The sequence below is a fragment of the Natrix helvetica genome (assembly GCF_964273705.1).
Source record: "Natrix helvetica genome assembly, chromosome: 1".
In the NCBI taxonomy this organism is placed as follows: Eukaryota; Metazoa; Chordata; class Lepidosauria; order Squamata; family Natricidae; genus Natrix; species Natrix helvetica.
The window spans coordinates 29,589,630-29,616,520 of record NC_138548.1 but is presented as its reverse complement, the minus strand read 5'-3'; the positions used below and the strand labels follow the sequence as shown (position 1 = coordinate 29,616,520).

At 44.5% G+C, this 26,891-nt stretch overlaps 1 protein-coding gene across 2 annotated transcripts in view; it reads right to left on the bottom strand.

The window, feature by feature from the left end:
• Positions 1 to 25,032, bottom strand: part of FBXO34 (F-box protein 34) — a 78,736-nt gene extending 53,704 nt beyond the window's left edge. Inside the window, exon 1 of one of the 2 annotated variants that reach the window (XM_081951190.1) lies at positions 24,902 to 25,032. The gene's annotated coding sequence lies outside the window, so the exon portion shown is untranslated. The remainder of the gene's footprint in view (positions 1 to 24,901) is intronic. The other variant, XM_081951191.1, reaches the window with a different exon arrangement.
• Positions 25,033 to 26,891: the final 1,859 nt, after the last annotated feature.

The window sequence follows — 26,891 nt, the reverse complement described above, 5'->3', positions numbered from 1 at the left end:
CATGAAGCAAACTAAAGAAACTGCTCGATCCTATTTTTTTAGCTCTTTAGAGTGTTCTATGTGAGTGGGCTGCAGCCACCAATCATTTTTATTTTCAAACAACATTGGGAGCATGTGGGATCTTTGGCAATCTTGCAAAGAAATAATGTGAAAACCGATTACGGAATCTAAAGTTTAGAAAGAACCTTGGAGATGATCTAATCCAGTAAATCCACTATTATAGCAACTCTAACACATGACCATCCAGCATGGTTTAAATATCTCTTGTGAAGGAAAATCCATCTACCACCTCCTGAGGCACGAAGAACAATTTTGCCATTCAATAGAACAGAATGTATGTAGCTCAAGATTGAATTGTGGGCTCCTTGGTGCTCTCTGAGCTTGGTTATTTGCTTGCAAACATTTCACTACCAAACTAGGTAATAACACCAGTGCTAGTGAGTATGGGCGTTGCTCCTTGTTTGCATATAGAAGTTTGTCCTGCCAATGTTGGTGGGTGGGTGTGGTTTTCTCCTTGGTAGCTCCTTGATTAGGCTATTGTTTTCTCCTAGATTGTTTGACGAGTGTTAATCCTTGTTTATCTGGGTATTGGTTGCTGGGAAGGATATGTTCTGATCTTTTTATTCCTTTCTTTGCTTTTTTATTGCCTCTTTTGAATGTTGTGTAAATTTCATTTATCTCTATGTGTCTAAATGCCAAGCTGGTGATATTACCCAGTCTGGTAGTAAAGAACCTGCAAGCAAATAACCAAGCTCAGACAGCACCAAGGATTCCACAGTTCAATCTGACCTATATTATTCCCTTCTATTGAACCACGTATTCTATTGAAATCATAAATGGGTCTCAAACAGAGGTGGGTTGCTCCTGGTTTGACCCGGATCGGGTGAACCGGTTGTAACGGCGGTGGGAGGCTCCACCCACCCATCCAGACACTTCTGTGCATGCGGGCCTGAACCGGTAGTAAAAAAATTGGCAACTCACCACTGGTATCAAATGCTTCAGAAAGCACACAAATGGGAGAAATTTGCATGAAAGCAACCCTTCAATGAGGAGCGAATATTCTTTCTGCAAGAATGCCTACAATAGTATGCCCTGCTCACCAGTGTCAAATACAAACACCCAATAAGCTATACAGCTGGATTGAAAATAACACAACAAAGCAGCCAAAAATGATACAACTAATGTTTTAGGATGCTCATCTCAGACTAAGCAAATACCAGAACATCATAGATAACTTCAGGGAGCAACTGGAACAAACTGACTCCAGAACACACAAAAATGCTGACCACCATAAAGACTACCTCTAACATAAACTGAAAAAAGGAAAATAAAAACCAAACCAAACTGCCTAAGCTAAACCCCAGAAGCAAAGAGGTTCTTGAACCCAAATGAATAGTTAACATGTCCAACCATCCACTATCCAGATATTGCTTCAACTGTAGCATAGACAGTAGTAATCAATTAGAATTCTTTGCATCCTTAGAGACATCATTCATAAGCACAGGACTTGCCATAGCAATAGCAATACTACGTAGACTTTTATGCTGCTTCAATGCTTTAAGCCAGCGATGGCGAACCTTTTTGGCTCGCGTGCCATAAGTGGGGGGAGCGCAGGGGGTCATGTGCGGGCGTGCTGCACCCATAATGCAATGCGCGACCCCCCAGTGCGCATGCGCGCACTACAGGAGCGACCCCCCATTTTTACATGCTTTTTCCGCCCTCTCCAGGCTCCAGAGGCTTTATAGGAGCCTGGGGAGGGCGAAAACAGCCTCCCCCGCCCCCCCTGACGCCCTCCGGAAGCGTCAGGGAAGCCTCCGGACAGTCCCTGAAGCCCTCGGAGCACTCAAAACGACCCTCCGAGCAAACCGGAAGTGATTTCCGGTTTGCTCGGAGGGTCATTTTGAGCGCTCCGAAGGCGACAGGGAAGCTCATGAAGCCCCCGGAGGGCCTCTGGGGGGGGCAGTGGAGGCTCTTTTCGCCCTCCCCAGGCTCCTATAAAGCCTCTGGAGCCTGGGGAGGGCGAAAAATGGCTTTTAAAAAGCGTGAACTCAGCTGGCCAGCGCACACATGCGCACTGGCCAGCTGACAGGGCAGTGCCTCGCGTGCCCTGACAAATGGCTCTGCGTGCCACCTGTGGCACGCATGCCATAGGTTCGCCATCACTGCTTTAAGCTCTCTCTAAGCAGTTTACAGAGAAAGCAAATTACCCCCAACAATTTGGGTCCTTATTTTACCAACCTTGGGAGGATGAAAGGCTGAGTCAATCTTGAGCCAGGGAGACTCAAACTGCTGGCAGTCGGCAGTCAGCATAATTAGCCTGTAATACTGCATTCTAACCCCATGTCACTATGGCTCTTAGGGACTAGAGAAAATATAAGGGAGAAAATCATACCACAGACCCTAAGCATACAGAATCAACTCAAAGCAGAGAACAGAATTGCCCTCAAAAACCTAAATCAGGACAAAACCATCACACCATCCTCCCAGGAGACAAAGGCCAAACCATAATTCCCAGTGCTGGTCAGAGCTTTGAAAAGCGGCTTGTGCTACTAAAAGCTGCCGCGCTCTCTCCTGTGGCCTCCTGCTGTTAGCAGCAACTCGCTGAGAGCCTTGCCGCCCCTCCTCCAGCTGCTTTCCATTCTCTTTCTTAAACAGGAAGTTTTTCCTTAAAGGGAAGACCTTCTTTAAAGGGAAAGCCTCAGCAGCGATCTGAACCTCGTTGCCCTGTCTGGGCTTCTCCGGCTAGTCAGGCACTCAGGAAAGGATTGAATAGGGCTTGCATAAATCGTGATAGCAAGGTTGCCGGAACACAGGATGACAAAGCCCAAGGTGTCGAAGGGAATCCTCACCTGGAGGGAGGGGTCCCCTTCTGCAGCCCTGCCAGGTGAAGAGAAACCTGGTAATCTTTCCTCAGGTTCCAGGCCGGGGGGGGGGGTGTCTTCCTGCTGCTGGCCTTCTGGCAGATGTGCTCCAAGGCTTGGTGCCTCTGCCTTTCATACTTGGAGCTAGGCTTGGGGGGTTTGGATCCACAGCCTGCCTCTTTGGCCCCCTTGGTGGAGATATGCTTCCTTTTGGCCTTTGCCTTGCCTCCCCCACCCTTGGCTGATGCCTCCGAGATGGTTTCTAACCTTTTTAAGGGCTCCTCAGTGCCTCCGGTGGTTGCTGGCTGCAGGGCTGAGTGCTTGGCTCCTGCCGGCCTCCTCTGAGCTGCTGGGGGCTGCCATCTTGGACCACGTGGTTTCAAAATGGCTCCTGGCTCCAAATTCAAAAAGCTCCTCTTACTGGGAGCACATGGAAGCGGCTTGTGCCTTTGCAGGCTGCCCTGCGGCTTCCGCTGCCGCTGGGGGCTCCCTCTCGCCTCCCCCTGCCTTCCGCAGCTCTTTCTGAGCCTCTCCGGCTCTCACCTTGTTCTCTGGCAATTGCTGCCAGCGCAGGCGCTCCAGGACGTTTAAAACGCCACGGTTCGTCGCTCAACCCCTGAGGGAAGCAGTGGAGCGCTCCAGCACCCTTTGAGCCTCCTTGGGTGTCGCCCTTGCTGCAGAGGCCTCTGCGGAGCTCGTTTGCCTGTCTTTGATGACAGTCCTCACTTAGTGCCCTGGGTCTCGCTCTGTAACCTGGGCTGCGTGCCGCCTTAGCGATTGCTGCACGGGCTTTCTACCCTTGCTGGGGGTTTCCTCAGCCTCTAGGGATTGATCAGGCAGCGTGGAGGCAATTCTGATCGCTTCTGCCGCAATTGAAAATTTTTCCTTTAAGTTTCGTCAGGATCTCAGGATGAACACAGCCGTCCGCTGATGGACTGAGTCGATAACTGGGTGAAGCCTGATGACCAAGGCGTGGCTAAAAGAGCTTATCTGACTCAGTCCAATCAAGAGAGGACAAGGTCAACCCATCCTGGATACTCCTCCCCTCACTATGGAGAAGCAGTGGACTCATCTTCTCATGCTTCCATTGATGCTCAAAAATACACAAAGTCTTCATTCAATTGTATCAGTATCAGGGATCCCAGTACACAACATAGCCAAAGAATTTAAACAAACAAGCCAACCCCCCACAAAAAAAAAACCTGGACCTCTCACACAGGGAACTCCCCACTACAGTGCCCCCAGAAAATCAATAACTTAAAAACACATGAAATTATGGTTTCATTTGATGTCACAGCATGATGTCCATAGATCCAGAACTAGTGAAAGAATCCATGGCAGCAGTAGTACATAACAGACCTCACCTAGCCAAATATAGGAAGATGAAAAGGCTCAGAATCATGGACGTCAACAACCTCTGCCTCACTACCAACTTTCAGTTTGATGGACAAATATATCAATAAATCAGAAGAATACCCATGGGATCTCCACTCTCAGGACTCAAAGCGTAGGTTGTAATGCAATGCCTAAAAACTATAGCACTCTCACACATACAACCAAATGTATGATTTGTAGATGATACCTTTGTCATAATAAAAAAAAACAGAGAAGACATGTGGAAACAATCAACATCTTTAAAGGAATAAAATTCTCAAGGAGAGAAGAAAACAACCCATCAACCTTTCTGGGTATCCTCATCAGCAGAGGGAAAGACTGCAAATTAGAACCACAAGACTATCAAAACAAAACGCACATTAACTAAGTACTCCATTCCCAAAGTATCTATCCTCCCATAAGAGGATCTGCAGAAGAACATTTCAGACAAGTACAAACACACTGCACCAACCCAGAACACCGGTAAAAGGAAACAGAACAGCTTATACAGCATCTTTTAAAAAAACCGATACTCACTCAACTTTATCAAAAAGCAATTGATTACTCACCCCACACAACCAACACAATCTATGAAATAATAACACTGCCATACATCAAAAGCATATCAGAAATAACCAACAAACTATTACAACCACACGGAATAATCTTACAACACATGGACAGACTCAACCATAATTTCAATCACACAAGTGAGCTTTCTGGACCAAGCTAAACCAAAACAAGCTAGGGAATTCCTGGAAGTCTCACCTTCAGACAATTCAGTCATCAACAGATACATAAACAATATCTAGGTACCATTCAAAAGAAATAATCAAATAACTAAAGGAGAAACAAAAAGACCAAAACATATCCCCACACGCAACCAACACCCAGATAAGTAGAAATTAACACCAAGATTGATCAACAAGCAAGCTATAAACAACACCCCAATCAAGGAAATATGAACTCATGAAAACAATCAAACAATAAACAACCTAATTAAGGAACCACCAAGAACATTCCCACCAACACTGACAGGGCAAGTATAGAAACAGAGAGCAAATCCCACTCCCTTCTAGCACTGATTGTTACCTAGTTGTGTAATAAAAAGTCCGCAAGAAAACAACTATGATATGCTTAGAAATCACCAAGAACCCCAATGGTCAATTCAGAGCTATAAATATTCTCTTCAATTGATACTGTTCCATTTATTCTCTGGATACATACTTTTAGATTTCTTTTAAATATTATTTTTTATACATGAGATAACAACATACATTTAGTGACTGCTAGACGTTACAACGGCACTCAAAAAAGGGACATCACCGTTTTCACACTTACAACCATTTCAGCATCCCCATGGTCACACCTGGAATGTATGTATGTCGGCTGCAGTGTCCCGGGATCATGTGATCACCTTTTGCGACCTTCTGACAAGCAAAGTCAATGGAGAAGCCAAATTCACCTAACAGTTGTATTAGTAACTTAACTGCAGAGATTCACTTAACAACCGTGGCAAGCAAGGTTGTAAAATGGGTGCAAAACTCACTTAGCTATTCTCTGGCTTAGCAAGGAAAATTTTGGGCTCAATTGCAGATGTGTCTGTATTTCTTCATGGCCAGGAACAGCATCCAGAGAAGGATGGCTGGTTCTCTTCTGGTGGCATTTATGATCCCAATTAGATTCAACAAAGAGGGAAATGTCATCTTTTAATACAGCTCGATAACTTGCAGTTCTTATTCTGATTTCATCACTCTGGAAGTCATCAGTTCAGCCCTCCAGCAAAAACTATCTGGCAGCTTGCTGTTTTAAGGAGAGTGGAGAGAATGGTTGAAAGGCGGAAATGTGAGCATCAGAGAGAGAGAAAGAGTAGATTCACCCTGAGCCCTCTTCCACCAATTGGCAACTGGCCTTTAGCAAATTTTCCCTAAGGGACATCAAAACAGCCCACTGTCCCACTCTTTGACCTTACAGGCAAGAAGCATATACACGCAATTCAGCAATAACCTGTTGACTGTGTTTCCAGAACATACAAGTTTATCATTATGGCAGTTTAAATGATCATCCAGGTTCCCTTCAGGAGGAAAAGCAGTGAGTAGAAAAGTTTGGATATTTGCACATGAATGACACAGAAACAAGACACTGCCAGTCTAAGCTGAATTCAACATCCTTAATGTCCTTTCTGGCTTACACCCAGGTTTCCATCCAAGCGCTATCAAGCAGCACATAGCCTGGTAACTTCCCGGCACGGATCCAGTAAACCCTCATATTCTCAGCACTTTCCCCATAAGTTAGTTAAACCTTTCCTGTAAATAGAGGACAGCAAGAAAATAGAAAAACCAACAAAACAAAATGAGCCCCCTTACATTAGCTAAATGAGGACACACACATACACACACAAAAAGGGAGAGGGAACAAATAAAAACTTAAATCAAAGCACCTAGCAGCCTTTGTCTGGGCTTGGAAGCTAAACAAGCCAGGCTCTTGTTAATGCCTGGATGGGAGTCCACCTGGGAACACCAAAGCTACAGACTCCACTGGGAACCAGAAAGACCATCTCAGGAAGAGGCACAGGCACCCTAAAATCTTGCCAAGAAAACCGTAGGGACTAGTCCAGGCAGTAACCAGGACCAAGCACTGACTTAAAAGAAAAAGAAAGGGTTACAATGATAGCTTTCAAACAAGAAATTTAGAAAAGACTGAAATTGCTTACGAGCTTATTAAGAATTTATAAGATCAGAGAAAGTAGGTCGACTGGAACATGTTCCAAGACATACAGTAAATCAAGATCAATCATTCTGGGGGGGGGGGGGGAGTGCTACCTTAAAATAGTTTAATTGATGATAGGAAGACCAAAGATTTTTAAAGACAATTTGGTTTTAAATTAGTACCGTATCCTCGATATCTGAATCCAGATGCAAAAGACAAACAATCAAAAAATTCAGAGCCAAGAAATTATTTTTAGGAGCTCAACAAAATAATTGCAGGGATGGAAGGTGTACTAGTTGCAAAGATAGACGCCCAACACAACATCAAGAATGTTGCAAAAATACAATTTCCAGTATCCTTCACTACACACCAAGTAAGGCTACTGGGAGATTAATTCTACATCACAGAATTTCTGTGTGAATTTCGGTCAATTACGGTCACTGAGGCAGATGCAACCAGGCTCAAATTATCCTACTTTGGACACATTATTGTATGCAAAGTCCTAGGTCTCTGAAGGAGGCTCAGAGCAATCATTTCTTTGCAATGAACTCCCAACACAAAATGTTTTAGCATCCAAGCCACATAGGGCAATCAAAATAAATTACCCCCAAATAATCTAGTTTTCTGTTTCTAAACATGCAAGGGAAAAAAATCACCCGAATACATGCACACAGTGTTAAGAGTGAGATGCCACAAGTATGTAGTCCATAGATGGAGTAAAAACTCCAAAATGTTCTTCCCACCCTCAAAATGGCAGTACCAAGTAAGAGGCATAATTTACCAAACATAAGCAATGAACAAGAGGCTTGTGCAAGAGGACTCTCTTCAAGGTTCAGATTTATTATATCCACTGAAACATCCTTAATGGCAGCTATTTCTGGTTTCCTTATTTGCTTCTAAGTTATGCATAAAGACTTTTGGCACACTAGAAGTCAGTAGGCAGAGTATGACCAAAAAAGGGCATTGGTACTTACCTGATATGCCTCTTCTCATAGTGAGGGAGGAGTATCCAGGATGGGCTGACCTTGTCCTTTCATTGATTGGGCTGAGTCAGATCAGCTCTTTGAGCCACGCCCTGGTCACCAGATAACACCCAGTTATCGGCGAAGAACCTTATCCGAGTCGCGGTGTCATCCACTCCAGACTTTATCTTACTTTCAACCTTTATTTATTTCTTCAACAGAACAGCTCAAACATCAAACATAACGCTCATGTTACATAACATATCAGGGAGGGGCTGGATACTCCTCCCCCACTATGAGAAGAGGCGTATCAGGTAAGTACCAACGCCCTTTCTCCATAGTGAGGGGAGGAGTATCCAGGATGGGACGTACCAAAGCTTACACATCCCTAGGGAGGGTTACCCATGTTAAGAACTCGCACAAACTTTATGCTTGGTGAGGCGTCACCTCCGCCATGTGCACAGCCTGCAACACCCTACGCCTGAATGAAGCCTCTGCAGAGGCAAAGGAGTCCAGTTTGTAGTTCCTCACGAATGATGAGGGGGAAGACCACGTAGCTGCCCTACAGATCTCAGTCAATGAGGCCTGGGTGGCCCAGGCCATTGAGGTGGCCGCGCTTCGTATGGAATGCGCTGTAATAGAGCTCGGTGTTTGCAGACCCCGTGCTTGGTAGGCGGTAACAATACAGGCTCGTAACCACCTGCCTATGGTGGTGGATGTCACCTTGTTCCCCAGGGATCCCGGCTGGAAAGAAACAAACAGGGCTTCAGACTTTCTGTTCGGCCGGGTTCTTCTGAGGTAAATCCTCAGAGCCCTCCTTACGTCTAGGGTGTGCCACTTCCTCTCTAAAGGGTTAGAGGGGTCCGGGCAGAAATTGGGCAATATCAATTCCTAAGAGCGATGGAATCAGGAGCACACCTTAGGGATGAAGGAGGGGTCCAACCTTAGAACCACTCTGTCCTGGTGAAACACGCAGAGATCCTCCCTGGCCAACAGAGCCTGTAGTTCGGATATCCGCCTGGCTAAGGTGATGGCCACCAGAAAGGCCACTTTAAGAGTCAAAAACGTAAGAGACACAGTTCACAAGGGTTCAAAAGGTGGGCCTGTCAGAGCATCCAACATCTTATGCAAGTCCCAGGAGGTGGACCTGTGTACCGTAGGTGGCTTAAGATTGGATGCCCCCTTGAGGAATCGCCTGACCATAGGGTGGTGAGTCAAGGTCTGAGACCTACCGCACAGAAGTACCGATGAGATGGGCGAGATCTATCTCCTAATCATGTTGGGAGCTAGCCGTCTGTCCAGGCCCGCCTGAAGGAAGTCCAGAACCTGCAGGATCGTGGCTCGAACCAGATCATGGCCCCTGGAGCTGCACCATGTTGAAAAGGCATGCCATGTAGCACCGTAAATGCGCTCTGTGGAAAGTCTGCGAGCCACCTGAGTAGTCTGTATCACCCTGGGGGAGAAGTGGCCTTCCCTCAGGATGCTCTGCTCAAGCGCCAAGCGGTCAATTTAAGCCACTGAGGGTCTGGGTGCTCCAGCAATCCCTGGCTGAGGGAGATCCTCTCCTGGGGGATCCTCCAGGGCCTGTCCACCGAGAGGGATTGGAGATCGGCAAACCAAGGCCTCCGGGGCCAGTGTGGGGCAATCACCACCACCTCCACCCGCAGGATTTTCGGTATGACCTTGGAAATCAGGGGTAAGGGTGGATAGGCATAGAGGAGCCCTCTGGGCCATGGGCATCGGAGAGCGTCCACCCCCTCTGCCCCCCGTGTCTGATATCTGGAATAAAATCTCGGGAGCTGGGCGTTGAGAGGGGTGGCGATTAGGTCGACCTCCGGGTGCCCGAAGTGCCTTGTCACTTCCTTGAATAGCCAGTTGCAGCCTCCACTCTGAATTGTCCACCTCGATCTGGCTGAGCCAGTCGGCTCTGATGTTGTCCACCCCCGCTATATGTTCCGCAGTCAATGACAGAAGGTTCCTTTCGGCCCACTGGCACAGTCGTTTCGCCTCCTTCATGAGGGCCTTTGATCTGGTCCCCCTCTGTCTGTTTATATGAGCCTTGATGGTGATGTTGTCTGTGAGGACTAAGATGTGGCTGCCCCTGACAAGGTGGCAAAATTGAAGGAGGGCCCAGCGGACCACCCTGAGCGCCAACCAGTTTATGTCGTGAGTCAGTTCCACCTGGTTCTATTGTCCTTGCACCATCTGAGCCCACAGATGGGCGCCCCATCCGAACAGGCTTGCATCCGTTGTTACCGTCACCCTGTCTGGCGTTCTGAAGATCTCATCCTTAGAGATTGCTGGGGACATCCATCAAGTCAGTGAGCGAGATACTTCTATGGGCAGAAGAAACTTGGTCTGGGAGCAGCTCATGCGCCTTCGCTGGAAAGGCAAAAGGAACCATTGGAGGTCTCTGGTGTGGAACCGAACCCAAGGGACAATGCCAATTGCAGACACCATGATGCCAAGCAGCTTGGACAATGTGGCTAAGGATACCCTATGCCCTCTGGCTACCTGAGCAGCTAGCTGCCTAAGAGAGAGCTGTCTTTCTGATGACAGAGAAACCGTGCCTGCCTCTGTATCTATCAGGGCTCCTAGTTGGACCAGACTAGTGGAGGGGTGAAGGTGGCTTTTGGCCAGGTTTACCGAAAACCTGTGGTCTCTCAAGACTGCAATAGTAGTGTCTAGATCCCATAGCGCACGCTTGAAGGAGGACGACTGCAACAGCAGGTCATCTAAATAACATTGAATTCGAACAGGAACCTGCCTCAGGTAAGCTGCCAATGCCGCCATTACCTTCGTGAAAACTTGAGGGGCGGACGACAACCCAAAAGGCAGGGCTCGATACTGTAAGTGGTGCCCTAGGTAGAAGAACCTGAGATGTTTACGGTTTTCCAGGGCTATGGGTATATGCAGGTAGGCCTCTGTGAGGCCTATGGAGGTGAGAAAATCTCCCTGCCTAATCCCTTCCAGGATGGAATGCGGTGAATGCATCTTAAACCTCCGATAGCGGATGAAACAGTTCAGATGTTTCAAATCAAGAATCGCTCTCCAGCTGCCCGAGGCCTTAGGAATTACAAAGAGAATAGAGTAATACTCCTGGCCTTGCTGCTCTAGAGGCACTGGCTGGATGGCACTGATGTCCCACAAGTGTTGGATGGCCTCCTGCATCAGCAACCTCCGGGTCGGGTTGCTTGAGACAGGGCAGCTCCGAAAGGAACTCGGGGGATTGGAGAGGAACTCGAGTGAGAGACCATACCAAATGGTGTTCTGGACCCACTTGTCGGAGGAGATTAAGTCCCAGCGGTCGGAGAAGTATACCAAGCGCCTCCCAATGGGAGGTGAGCTAGGTCTAGGTCTAGTTCTTGCAGAAGGAACGCCTGCCACCGCCTCCTCTGCCCCCTCAAAAGGGCCTCTTCTGCTGCCTGCCCCTCTGCTGTCTATCTGGGTATCTCTGCCTGGATGAAAAACCTCCCTGGTACTGCCTGGGGCCCAAGTACCCAAACTCCGATCCCTGGAAGGAATCCTGACCCTGGAAGGAGGACCCGAGATCCTGCCCCTGGGAGTTGGAGTGTCTAGGGTATGGCGCCGCTCTGAAGTTGGACTTCTTCTGAACAGTGGGGAGCACCTTCCGCTTTCTTTGTTTTCTACCAGGAATGGGTCGAGGGCTGCTCCAAAGAGGGATTTTCCCGTGAAGCGGGCTGATGCCAGGCACCATTTGTGGCATACTTCCACTTACCACATGCTGCGCATGCTCTCTCTCCCTCTTCCCGGCCAGGGAATCAGCCAAGAGCCAGTTAGTCACTCAGGCAGGGAGGCAGCGAATGCAATCAAGTAAACAGTGAGTTCAATCCTTTCTTTAAAATTTTCCAGGAGCTTGGGATGATCACAGACGCCCGTTGAGGGGCTGAGTCGATAACTGGGTGGTACCTGGTGACCAGGGCGTGGCCCAAAGAGGTTATCTGACTCAGCCCAATCAATGAGAGGACAAGGTCAACCCATCCTGGATACTCTTCCCCTCACTATGGAGAAAAAAGATTAAACAAAGACACAATCTACTCAGAATTGGGAAAATGAAGAAAGTTTATGCTGGCAACTGCATTACCTCACAACAAAATTGTTTGGCAGAAAAGAAAAATATATTCAATAAATTCAGGCCTGCTCGTATGCCATTCATTGCTCAGCTCCCAGATTCTTCCAGAAAGTCATGTCAATGGAAAAGCATGCATTTTTAAGTTATTGTAACCTTTGAACTCACAAAACAATTGTGTTCTCTGGAAAACACACATTAACAAGCATTAGTGAAAACCAGAGCTTTTTTAACAGCAGCTGGTGTGCCTGGAGATTTCACATCTATGTTTTAGATTTGCACTGCAAAGAACTGGCTTCAAAGCTTCACATGTTGGCTTCAAATGATTCAAAATATTTGCTGGAAAAACCACTTAACTTCCAAAGTTGTAAACAGGATGGCTTTGTCTGCAATGAATTGCCACTGCTGTAGGGCATTTTGAAAAAGAAACTCAGTGTTAACAACGGTAAACTTTTCCAAACCAAAAATATTTTGTGCATTTTCCTATGCTACTATTCTTGAATGAGAGACTTGGGGACATAAATGCTTTCTATTTCACACCGTTCTTTTCACTACTATGATTTTTTTTTCATTTAGATTAGGGCATTGGTCTATCTTTGAAGAAGGTTCGAAAACTGATACTAGAACATGGGCAACAAGTTTAATTTCTAGCAAACACTTTATTTTTAAAAAAGCTATAAAAATGTTAAGTATTTGGTATGAGATTGATACATAGGATCAGCTTCAACCCGAATACATTCACTGTCTTCTACCAATGTGTTCTCAGGCCTTATTCAATGTGCTGATTGTTTTTAATCCAATAAAGTTCTAAACAGTTTGGAATCTGAATAAATGAAAAATCACCTTCGGTCCCCCTCTATAAACCAAAGTTTATCATTTTTGTCAGCAATCTTATGTTCTCCCACCGAGAATGATTACCACAGGGCTTTTTCCGAGGAATTCCCACAGAAACTGATTAGATAAGTCCTATCTTTGCTACGTTTTGGGCAGCCAATAAAAATTGTTCCATTGAGGATGCTTTTTGCTGGGCCAACTGCTTTTTGAGTATTATAGGGATGTTTTGTTTTGGCCTTCTTTTGGACTCTTTGATGCAACAATGCTTTTAACACTTTAACACCAACGTTGCACTGTGGTCCTTTGAAAAACTCATCAATATTTCATAACAGACTTCAAAAGCAACAAAAACACCTAACGTTTTGATGGAAACATACCATAAAAATATATGCTGTTTCCAGTATCAAGGAAAGGAACAAGCAGTAGTAGTGAAACTTTTCATATATTTTACAAAAATATTCTAGTAAAAATAACGAGATGTTGCAGTTGTGCAACTATATACTTTAAGCTGTCTAAAACTAAACAGAAAACTACTTCAAAATCTCAGGCTTTTGCATAAATTTTGCAAAAAACAAACAAACCACCATTTCTAGCTCTACCAATGAATGCAGAATTCAAATTAAAACTAAAGCCACTTTCACTCATATTATGTAAAACCAATAAAAACAAAATATCCAGATATAACAATTTCCAGCCAGATCCTCAGTAAAATTCAGGAATAAATCTCCAGAATAGGAGAATGATTCCCTCTCCACAACTTTCCATGTCTTTTCAAAATCTCATCGAGAGGGTCACTTAACTATCTGGAACAAATTTAGGTGGTACACGGAAAAAAGAACAAGAGAGCATTGCAATATGCAAGCAAATATTCCATTTGCAGAATATTTAATTCTATCCACTGCTGATTAAAACTTTGAAAAATAGTTTTACCTTTTTATTCTGGGGAAAAATAATTTAATTTTAAAGTGGGATCAAAAAATTAACAGGGATGAAAAATGCCTATATTTTGAGGGGCATTATCAATAATTGTTCCATCAATGACTACCCGCAGAGAAGGCCCTTCAATAAAGATATGAATGTGTGACAATTGGGACAAGCAGGCTGTTCATATAGCCTTAAGGCATAAATGGCTTTGAAACGTAAGCTTTTAGAGCCATTTAATGGCACCAAAAATATAAAATTCCCATTACACCTTCTCACTTCAAAACAGACATATTCCCACAAAGATGTGCCCTCTGCTGGTATATGCACCAGTTGGGTGGCTGGTGAAATTATTTACTCTCCTTCCACAAACACACTTAAATCTAAATCAGGGGTGTCCAAACTTGGGAACTTTAAGACTTGTGGACTTCAATTCCCAGAATTCCCCAGCCAGCATTCTGGGAGTTGAAGTCCACAAGTCTTAAAGTTCCCAAGTTTGGACACTCCTGATCTAAATCAAAATGGACAGGCACATGGATCGGCTCTTGACATTTTTTCTTTGGCCAGTGTTCCTCAACCTCAGTGACTCTGATCTATGAACTTCAACTCCCAGAATTTCTCAGCTAGCATGTTGCTGAGGTTGAGAAGCATTGCCTTTTGCTAGGCTGACTAGAATACAGTATGGCAATAGACAATTACCTAGTAGGCTCTCTATTGAAAGTGTCTAATCTAAATTCAAAGACATACTTCCATATTAATGCTACAGATGCAAATGCATTGATGGATGCTTATTTGAATTAGCTATGTGAAGATCTGAATAGCTGAAGAATTTCACGTGATCATGATTCTATAAAAAATATTTTCTGAAGATGGGAAAAATAATTCAATGCCATTGTAGATTATTACGGGAGAACCCCTAGGATGGCAAAAAGAATATCATTTTATATTGTTGTAGTAATTGAAGGCTTAGCCTAAAAAGTGTGTGACTGTGAGTTCTAGTCCTACCTTAGGCATGATGACTTTAGAGACCAGTCACTCACTCTCTCAGCCCTAGAAAGAAGGCGAAGCAAACCACTGCCAAGAAAACTACATCTTTTTCAGATAGCCTCAGACATTTCACAGACATCAAGCCTAAAAATTTACAGGTAGCATATACAATATTTCATGATTATTATTTGCAATGTAATTTGCTTTACAAATTATACTTAAACGAACTGTGATTAGGACAATACATTTTGAGCAGTTTTGCAAGATTATTAGACATGACATATTTATTATTTTTGATAAATTTGGTTCCATACAGTAAAGAGTAGCAACAATCTGTGTTAAAATGTGTAGAAAAAAAACTTTAGTATATTCAACAATGTATCAGCCAGCCCAGGAATGGCAACCCCATGATTTTCCAGTGGGAGAGAGGAAGTGGTCACGTGTGGGTATTCTCAAAGCCTGATTGGTCCAAAGACTGAAAGTAAACTTCTTAAATACTCCTGCCTTCCCTTCTAAACCAGTTTCCTCTCAGTCTCTGCTGAGAATCATAGGTAGGAATATTGTTAGGTCAATCTGATATTGATTTGGTTTTAATTGGGCATTTTTAAATTCCTTAAATTCTAAATTTGCAGCTGCGGCCCTAAGGGATAGCCATCTGCCTCGGGCGGGCAGGGAGGGCCCTGTGGGGCACTTATTCTTCACCCCCCGCGGGCCAGGAGCCTCAGCCTGATCCCCGGGGTTGCGGGGGTGCCAGCTCCAGACTCAGCTGCAGGAGAGGCAGCCCCCCTCGCGCAGAGGAGGTTTTTGGCGCCACGAGGAGCGCTCAGGGCGAACCCGGAGCCGCCGCTACATCAGGCGGTTTATAGTCCACATACAGTTTGCGACAGGGGGTCCTGATTCACCCGGAACATCGGTGGCTCTATCTGACCACCTGGCTCTTGAACGGTGGATATTGAGGAGGGCTAACCTGTCCTCCAGGGTCATACACACCATCGAGGCAGCTAGACGTCCGTCAACGACCTGGGTTTATAACTCCACCTGGGCGACCTTTCCCCGGTGGTGCTCCCCTCATAATATTTCCCCTGCCAGGGCCACTATTCCGAACGTATTGGAGTTTCTTCAGAAGGGCCTAGATGATGGGCTGTCACACAATACTCTCCGTTGTCAGGTGGCAGCTCTTTCTTCAGTCTTTGGGGGGGGTCCTCTTCTTCTCTCTCTCTCACATCCCCCTGATCAAACATTTCCTGAAGGGGGTGGCTAATCTCAGCCCCCCCCCTCCATCGATTCCCTACCTGGGATCTTCCTCTTGTTCTCAGAGCCCTGATGGGGCCCCCGTTTGAGCCTCTTCGGTTGGTGCATCTGAGGTTTTTATCCCTTAAGATAGCCTTTCTTGTAGTGGTGACTTCGGCCCGGCGAATCTCAGAACTGGGGGCTCTTTCGGCCAAAGATGATCTCTGCCATTTTCATCAGGATAGGGTCGTCCTTCGTCTTGATCCTACTTTCATCCCGAAAGTGAACACCCCGTTCCATAGGGCGCAGGAGATCGTCCTGTCTGATTTCTGTCCGGGGCCCTCCAACGATAGGGAGAGACTCCGGCACCGCCTGAACGTGCGTCGAGCCTTGCGTATTTATCTCTGCCGGATTTATTATTCTTCGCATTTCTAGACCGCCCCCTCTCCCAAAAAAGGACTCGGGGCGGTGTACAGTCCACACAACAAATAACAAATAATAAATACAAATATAAATATAGATATAAATATACATATGGAGGAGGTTAAAAAATTAAAAGAACTGTACAGAAGAACATAAATATGGTTCTGAAAGCCCTAAAATCAATTAGATTTAAAACCATACCCATTAAAATACCAGTTGAGAGTGTATTTCCAGGAGGTAACAGTTGTAATAATTAAAATTATGCCAGGCCAGCTAATCGAAACAGGTGAGTCTTCAATTTTTGTCGGAAGGAGCGGAGGTCCGTGGTGGTTCTGATATCGGGGGGGAGGTCATTCCAGAGGGTTGGGCCCATCACAGAGAAGGCCCTACTCCTTGGCGCCGCCCGCTGGCATTGCCTAGTGGACGGCACCTGGAGAAGCCCCTCCCTGTGAGAGTGGATTGGCCGCAGGGATGTATGTGGGAGGATGCGATCCCGCAAGTAACTAGGTCCTGTGCCATGGAGCGCTTTAAAGATGGTAATCAGAACCTTGAAACGCACCCGAAAAACCACAGGCAGCCAGTGCAGCTCGCGCAGGAGTGGTGTTACGTGGGAGTATCTGGAACTCCCCATGACAACCCGCGCGGCCGCGTTCTGGACTAGCTGCAGTCTCCGGGCGCGTCCCAAGGGAAGCCCCATGTAGAGAGCGTTACAGTAGTCTAGGCGAGACGTCACCAGCGCATGAGTGACTGTGCGTAGGGCATCCCGGTCCAGTAGGGGGCGCAATTGGCGCACCAGGCGAACCTGGTGGAACACCCCCCTTGCCACATGGTCATCTATTGACAGCCGGGCATCTAGGAGGACGCCCAAATTGTGCGCCCGTTCCACAGGGGGCAATTGCTCGTCCCCTATGGCCAGCGATGGGATCAGCTGGCTGAACCGAGGTGCCGGTAGCCACAGCCACTCAGTCTTGGAGGGGTTGAGTTTGAGTCTGTTGTCCCCCATCCAGACCCCGACGGCTTCCAAACACCGGGACATCACTTCAACAGCCTCGTTGGGGTGGCTTGGGGTTGAAATGTACAGCTGGGTATCGTCAGCGTACAGATGGTATTCAACCCCCAAACCACGGATGATCTCGCCCAGCGGCTTCACATATGCATTGAACAGGAGGGGCGAGAGGACCGACCCCTGCGGCACTCAACAAGAGAGTGGTTTCAGGGTCGATCTCTGCCCCCCTGTCAACACATATTGCATCCAGCCGGAGAGGTAGAGACCCGTCGAATGGAAGCCTTATTTGTTTCGTTCCAACCAGGGACGTTGGGGGGCAGTGTGTCTTCGGCCACTATTGGCCGTTGGCTGAGACAGGCCATCATGGATGCCTACAGGGAGGCAAGGGGGCCAGTTCCATCCTGGATAACGGCCCATTCCACCAGGAGTGCCGCAACCATGGCGGCTTGGGCTACTAGGGCTCCTTTCAGGGACATTTGCCGAGCCGCTACTTGGGTGTCCCCAACGCCGTTCATCCGACACTATCGGCTGGATGTGTTCACCTCAGCGGATGCTTCTTTTGGTCGGAGGGTCCTGCAGAGGGTGGTGGCTGATACTCCCCTTGGGCCTTAGCTGTTAGTTCTATCCCTCCCTGGGATTAAGCTTGCTATGTCCCACCCGTGACCACTCCCTCTCTCCCACTGGAAAAAGAATGTTGGTCTTACCTGAACGTTTCTTTTCGGGGGGGGAGAGGGAGTGGTCACGACCCACCCTGGCCAGGTTGTCAAGGCCAAGGGGAGGACCGGGGGTTCCCGGGGGGAGGGTGTTTTTCGGTTGATTTTTGTTGTTTGTTGTTGCAGTTCTGTCGTTCGACTTCGAGGAAACTGGGTTAGAAGGGAAGGCAGGAGTATTTAAGAAATTTACTCTCAGTCTTTGGACCAATCAGGCTTTGAGAATACCCACACGTGACCACTCCCTCTCTCCCCTCAAAAAGAAATGTTCAGGTAAGAACAATGTTCTTTCTCTAAATGTTACCGCTCTACTCAGTGACCCAGCATGCCCAATATGGACTAAAGCTGGAAGGTGTCGGTTCAGGCCACAGGCTCCCCATCTCTGAGCCAGCCAGCAAAGCAATGTGGGATATAATATTTATATAAAATGTCCTATATTATCACTTTAAAAAAATACAGAAAAAGAATATTCTGTAGACGCATGTATTATTGAGAGAATCTTTTGTGGTTCAAGAAACGGAGCCTTTTTGCTATACGAGGGCAAGTGATTTCAGTACTAAATTTAAGAGAAAATCAAAACAAAATTCGATAGAAGTATGCGCAATACAGCCCTGTTTTTAAATATTTTCTAAAAGGAAACAAGTCATACAAGACCAGGAAATGGGTACAGACTATGTGCAAGGGAGTGGTGCTGACTGTTTAATGATTACTTAATACAACAAGGTTTTATTTTTGCTGCCATGTATTTATTGAAATCCAAGTAAAAAGAATTGATAAAACAGGGTGATATATGTGCGTGTGTGTGTGTGTGTGTGTTGTATTTGTGCTGATAAATAAATAAAGGGAGACTAGTATAGATCTATTTCAAGCTATTTAGCTCTCATCAGCTAGCCATACCCTTACACAAACATAGCAAAGGCAACATTAAAAATAAAAATATGGTTTTCTGCCTGGATGGTCTTCTATAATGAGCCAAAGGACAGAAAGGGGGAGTAGTGAGCTCCCTCCCATATTTGGGCATACCAGGGGTTGTAACACAAATACATATACATACATACATACATACATACATACATACATACATACATACATGCTAAGTATATATATGCTGAGCCAAAAGAAGCACAACTACTGAAACTACTCTGAACATTTCATTCTGTCACTGCCACTCCCTTGCTTTGCAGTTCTCAGTATCCCAAGCACACCCAGTCCCTGAAGCTAAAGATTAGGCCTTCTATTATTGAGGAAATGCACTGCAAGTATTTTCCACTTATGATTTTAAGGACCACACTTGACGCTGGTAAAAGTCCGGAGGTAAATAAAGTTTACAGTAGAAACAGCAAGTGTAATTTATGGGTTTGCTGGGAAGTGGAGAGACAAGGAAATATGTCAAATGCCACAACTCTACTTGGACAAGTTAAATAACATCTGGGAAATACTGTAAGTTATTGTTCCATTTTCAAATATGCCCCTTTGGGACTAACACTGAGGATTAGTATCTGAAGAGAGGTTTATAGTCCACATACAGTTTGTAAACTATCATGAGGAGGTACTTTTAAAGCTGCCACAATAGTATCCATCTCTATCCATGACCTTAGGCAGAAGCAGCAACAGAGAATATTTTGCTTTTTTATTCTACAGAAGAATCCATGCTGAAGTCAGGCTGCACTACTGGGAGCTCCCCCAGAGAAAAACAGAACATGTGGGAGATGATATCTCTGAGCAACATTTCATGTATATTTTTTTAGCACCAAATTGTCTCTTAAGAGTGCTGGAGCAGAGACAAAGGGAGAAATGGTCAGGGTTAATTGCTTTCCCATGACTGTTTTATATGCTAAGTCAGGTTACAGTTTGGCTTACGGTGGCAGCCAAAACTAGAAGATGAGTTTGTCAATGTTAAGTTGCCATAAGCATGGTTTGACATGTCTAAATCCTAGCTACAACGCTAGTTTAGTTAGGGAGGTTCTACAGAAAGGGCATGAGGTATGCGGGACTACTGTATTTTGGTGTTATTCATTTGACATATATACAGGTATGTGACATACCTTTGGAGAAACATAAAAGATAATGAAAAAGATTAGCCTTTTTCCAAAGGCAACTGGACTTCCTTTGTTTTTCCTTGAAGACGTTTTGCTTCTCGCCCAAGAAGCTTCTGAAGAATTAAAGAAGCTTCTTGGATGAGAAGCAAAACGTCTTCAAGGAAAAACAAAGGAAGTCCAGTTGCCTTTGGAAAAAGCACTTTTGGAACAACCCTCGATGACTGAGAGGCTCCATTGACATAGCACTGATGATGTTACCTATAGTTTGGGTAATGAAATGTATGCAAGACAACCAAGCTCAGAGAGCATCAAAGAATCTCATTTCAACCCTGAGTTGCAAATATTCTACTTTAAGGGTACTACTCTTGATTAAGTGTGAGACAATTTGTATATCAGTTCCCTGACCAGTTTCTTGAATATGATCATTATTTGCCAATAGGATCACTGACCAGATTTCTCCATTTCTTTTCAGGTAAGCTTCAGAATACTTGACACTTAAGTATTTTTTTATTTATTTAACCTCAACACAACCCCATATGGATCTTGGCAGTTCACGTGATATGCTATAAGCATGACTATTCTTGAAGTGATGACTGCAACATGCAGCCAAGATAAAAGCATATTCCCACATATAGTCAGCCATGTCATTTTTTAAAAATAAAAATCAACAAACTCACTCTTATAAGCCTCACAACGCTTTAAAAAACAGAAGATGGGTTATTTAACATTAAACAATATACAGTATGCCAAACCACTCATTTTTCTCAAACCAGCAGCACTTCAAGCTCCTTAAGGTTAAATGGAAGAGGTTGTGTGCCTATCTTTAAAAGCCATCGGAGTACCTCTGTCTTCAAAATAAGAATATACGTATTTGATTGTGATTTCACACATAGCAAATTAACAAGGCTGATTTAAGTTTAAAGCCTCTAAATTCATGAAATTCTCAGCCTTCCAAATTACTAGCAAACAACACCTTCTGGCACACAAACAAGAGGGAAAACATAAGGAGATCTTAAGACAGCAATATTAACACTTTCAACCAATCAATATTTTAGCTACACAACGGAACAGCAAATGATGAAGAAATCATTTTTTTTCTTCCTTCCCAGTCTGAATGGAATCCATGCATTCTGGCCAGGGTTGAAAGATGGAATTCTATAGTTCCTTATCAAGGGAATCAAATTGCATTTGATAAAGGCTTGTAATCTATGCTTAGTAGGTATGGATCAAGGAACGCTGCAGACAAGAATGTGATGGGATAAAGAACAAGAAGGCAATCTTATATATGTTGTCTTTTAGAAGACCCAACAGAGATTAAATCTAACCATAATTATACTTTCTGATTATTCTGCTCATGGGAACACATTAGTTTGATGAAAAATAAGACCAAGTAAGAAAAAGTGTAGTTTGATTGTTTGTGTCTATATTTTAATCTAATAACCCAGAGTAATGTTCTTTCCATTTGTTAATAAAAAGGCTCAGGCTGGTAATCTAATAGTGTTGCTGAAAAGGGAATCTGTAAACATTTGGTAAATTCAAATCTGGAAAGCATCACCAAAGTTACGATCATTACTGATTTTGCTTTAAAAAGAGAAAAATATGAACATATTTAACCAGGCCATTGAACACAACACTATTGGTTTCAGAGACACTATCTTGCTCAATATTTTAAATGTGATGCTATCTCATTCATTATGCACTCTTTTGAGCTCATTAATATGCGATATTAGTATATTGAGAAGTGCTGCTCTGCATGTTACAACAGTTTGTCCAATCCAATTTCACAATACCCTCTTTATGTAACTGTCATTGTACAACAGCGAGACAGAGGAAAGGAAGGCAACAAAACACTCACAAAAGCAGGGAAAACCCATGAACCATTTTAATATCCATTGCATTAATATATTGCATTTAAAGAAAACATTGCTTATCTATAAACTAAGGTTCCCACGTCACAGAGGCACCATACCACCACCAATCGCTACACAACATCATTCCAAAGTTAGGTGGAACTAAATAGTTTATAGATGTCTAAACATGCAAGACAAAGTTTAGACATTCAGCAAAATGAAATAATGAAGTTTAATCTGGATGATGGCACTGCACGTATTGCATGTTACACTGTTGTTGTTTACATTAAGAAAAACCAGAAAGACTCCATTTAGGGTTTTTTAAGGTGTTTTATTAAGAGCTTTTGAATTTTCGAGTTGTTTTGGTGTCACCTTGGGATATATCTTAATGATGGTACATAATAGTAACCACTTCATTACCATCAAGGGTCCTCTCTTAAAAATTGGGAGGTGAAACTGAAGGCACAGTGGATGAGATAATTTCCTACAAATGAACTGGGGCATGAGAAAAAATATCTCTTAATTTATTGTTAACAGTGTTAAATCTTTGTTGTGTTGCATATTTTCTGTCCTCCCTATCTCAAAATGGAAATAAACTGGATGTTACCAGAGTGGCTTATATAGAATGTAATGGTTGCAGATTGTTTACTCCTTACTACTATAGGATTCCCAAAGACTATTTTAATATGAAATATCTCTCTCCCATTGTCTATCATCATACTGAATTGCACTTACAGAAGCTGCAGTCCAATATATCTGAAGGGCAGTAATGAAGGCTGCAATACAGATTCAAGAACAGGAAGCTGAAACTGTCATTGACCATAATATCTAATTGATACTATTTCTCAATTTCACCCGTTTTTTGTCATTGCTTCTCAGTAAAAAACCAGTGATAGAAATGCTTGTATGACAGAAAAGGAACAGACAAGAAAAATGTCCTAGCTATCACTGCTAGAAGAAAAAACTGCAACAGCAGTAATAGCTGAGCATTTTAAAGGATGAATGGCTGAAGTTTCCTCAACAGAAGCAGAAATGTGAAAATAAATTTCCCATTGCACACTAAGCTTTCCTGAAGGTTTGCATTTATATAGCTTTAAAGCAGGGGTAAGCTACTTTTCTCTGTCAAGGGCTGCGTTACACAAAAGCTCTACAGGGAATCATGTTATGGGCAATATTGAAGCAAGTAAAATAGAAGCCACAATCCAAAATAGAAACACCCCTCTTTTCTTTTTTTCTCTCATATTCTTTTTTCTTTAATATCCTTTCTCTCTCAAACTACAGGTTGCAGTGAAGGGACTAACAGTTCTTATCAGAAGTCTGACCAATTCTATTTCAGACGACTTTTGGAATTAAACCAAGACTTGAATGCTACCATAGAGCCACATGTGATCCATTCCCGTGTAAACAAATGGATAAGTAAAACCTAAAAGCAATCTTATAAATCTTGCAACCACACAGGAAATGAGAAAGTCATTCATGCAGAAGAATCAAGAAACTGGTTCTAGCATCCCAGCATTATTTATGCATATAAACCCAATCAAAAATAAGAGCTGCCACTATTATTGACAAGAGCACATATTAACGTACCCAAAATACCACCATCAGACTTTTAGACTGACTTATAATTCCCATTTTTCCTCCACCACCACATTCAACTGCAATTCTGGTTTAAAACTGATTTTTTGACAGTTAAAATAAACTCAGCTAAAAGATTGGGGGGGGGCAGGGAGAAGAGAAGAAATCCAAGAAGTAGGAAAGTTGAACTGAGATTTTAAAAAATCAATTATTAAGCTTTCCATTTGGAATGAAATTGATGACACATCGTGTATTTGATTTTACCTGTAGGCCTAAGAGAGTGCCTAGATAAGTGCATGTCTCCTACACACTGAAGCTGTTCCCTAAGGTGCAAAGATGCACCAGTTTCTTCCACATTCTGGAAACACAGACACAGAAAAATAATAATACTGTAAGTTCAAAAATCACAGAAAGAAGCCCTTATACAGCTAGCCAATCATCTTGCTAGATTTTACAAATTCATTTGGCGGTGATTCCATCCCTACATGAGGTAAATGGTATGTCCTGTAATTACTGCAGTGGAGCAGATAACAGTTTGCTCTACCTAAATTTTGATTCTAAGGTTTGGGAAAATCTTAATTATGGTTGAAATGAATTGTTATTCCAAATCCCAGACCCAGATCCCTCACCATCAGTATTTCCCAATATCAAATGATACTTCCAAATCTTGCAAGCAAGAGCAGCGTCTCCACTTCCTCCTGCATGATAAAATGTTAGAGAAGACCCCTTTCTTTGGGTTTAAAAAAAAACACAGAAGGTTGAGCCGCCTTTTCCAACGGTGAAAGCAAATGCAGCCAACATGTTAAAGCAAAATCTAAACATGGAGGACCTTCATCTCTCATCCAGAGAGGAGGTCTCTTTCAGAAGCAGGAACTCAAAAACCGATCTCGATTTTACATATAGACAGAACATTATTTTCCTTCCTTTCCCTTCCACTTCTCCCCTTCCACAATCTTCGGACATGGGGGGAAAATTCAAATCCCTAACTCTTCATGATAGACAAGGAAAGGCGTCCCCACCCCAAATTTCCCCACACCGGAGAGGGTCCTGCTCCTGAACTCATCATTTCCCCCTCCAGCCGCTTAGATATTGGGAAAACCGCACGGCCATTCTCCCAAATAGACCCGGGGAGAGAGGAGGGGAGGGGAAGGAGCAGGTCGCCGAGGCTGCTTCTTCCGAAATGTGTCCTTGAATGATGGCCGGGAAGCCCCTCGCGGGCATCAGGCGTGGGGAAAAGGGACCCCGGGCCCACCGGAATGGGAAGGGGGGGCAGCTGGGTCCAAGCGACTACGGTGCCGGCCGTTTCGATAAGGGCCTGCGGGTGCCTTACCCTAACGAGAAGGCGAACCGAGCGGCGAGCTCCGGGGGCCTCCGCCGTCTCCCGCCGCGGTTCCTTTTGCCGACGTCTCCTCTTTGCCCCTTCCCTCGCTCGGCCCCAACTCGGCGGGGAGGAGCCTCCGCCGAGGCCTCTCGCCAATCCAGGCCCGAGGCGGAGCCGCGATGCTGAGCCCGGAACCGCCCGAGAGCCCGCGATTGGCGCCGGGCCAGGCGAGGAGCCCCTTTTTGACCCCGGCGGCTTCCTCCGCCCGCTCGCCTTCCTCCGCCGTGCCAGGAACCGGCGGACCAGCCGCCCACTTCTGAGTGAATTTCAGGCCGTGCGCCAAGTCGAAGCCGTCGTATATACACCGCTCCCCCACCGCCACCTCCAGTGGAAGCAGCACAAAAGCCATGTTCTTTTACGACACGAATACATATAGCAAAATGCCAGCGGTAGAGTAGGCTGGTAGCACCTTCGCTTAAAAGCCAGGTGTCGACCTTTGTTGCTACCAGTATGGCTTCCTTTAACATTACATGCAGAATTAGATCCAGGCTTACACCTTTTTAAAGTCAGGTACCTGCTATGTTTGTTTTTTATTCAATATGTTAATTTTGGGACAACCTAATACTGTACTACTACTACTACTATTATTACTACTACTATTATTATTACTACTATTATTATTATAGGACTAGGGGAGACATGATAGCTCAGGGGTTGCCACAAAGAAGAGGGAGTCAAACTATTCTCCAAGGCACCTGAGGGTAGAACAAGAAGCAATGGGTGGAAACTAATCAAGGAGAGAAGCAACTTAGAACTGAGAAGTTTCCTGACAGAACAATTAATCAGTGGAACAGCTTGCCTCCAGAAGTTGTGAATGCCCCAACACTGGAAGTCTTTAAGAAGATGTTGGATAGCCATCTGTCTGAAACGGTATAGGGTTTCCTGCCTAGGCAGGGGGTTGGACTAGAAGACCTCCAAGGTCCCTTCCAACTCTACTATTGTATTATTATTATTATTATTATTATTATTATTATTATTATTATTATTATTATTATTATTATGTTAATCTTTGGTGAGATTCACAGCCTTTGGGGCTGGTTGGTAGCCTAACAGCTCGAGTCCTAACCAAGGACCTAGGAACTGTTAAGGTAACGTCGGAGGATATAAGTTGTTCCAAGTAGGGTCAGTTTTTGTAGAATCAGAATGTTCAAGTCAGGTAAATTTAGAATTTTCAAATAGTGAGGTAGCCCTTTAGGTATTGCTCCAAGGGTTTGCTTGTTTGTTTGTTTATTATTTATTTATTATTAGGTTAATCTTTGGTGAGATTCACAGCCTTTGGGGCTGGTTGGTAGCTCAACAGCTGGAGTCAGGGGCTCCTATTTTTTTGCAATCATCTCCCTTGAATGTATTCTTAATGTATAAAGGAAAGGTAAAGGTTCCCCTCGCACATATGTGCTAGTCTTTCCCGACTCTAGGGGCGGTGCTCATCTCCGTTTCAAAGCCAAAGAGCCAGCGCTGTCCGAAGACGTCTCCCTGGTCATGTGGTCGGCATGACTCAATGCCGAAGGCGCACGGAACGCTGTTACCTTCCCACCAAAGGTTGTTCCTATTTTTCTACTTGCATTTTTACATGCTTTGGAACTGCTAGGTTGACAGAAGTAGGGACAAGTAACGGGAGTTCACTCCGTTACGCGATACTAGGGATTTGAACTGCCGACCTTTTCTGATTGACAAGCTCAGCATCTTAGCCCTTGAGCCACTGTGTTCCTTCTTAATGTATACACTTCCCCTAAAAAAATCCAAACATCGAAATAAACAAAACAATACAATTAAACTTAGGGAAAGGTGGATTTATTTTTAAAATGTACAACTGAAGGATTCTTCAAGCCTTCCCTGGAGTCTACCTTGGTGTAGCCTATTAAAGCTGGTTTGCTTGTTTTTTTTAGAAGTGTAACACTGACTTTAATGGCAGAGTGATAACATCTTTTTTTAAAACATA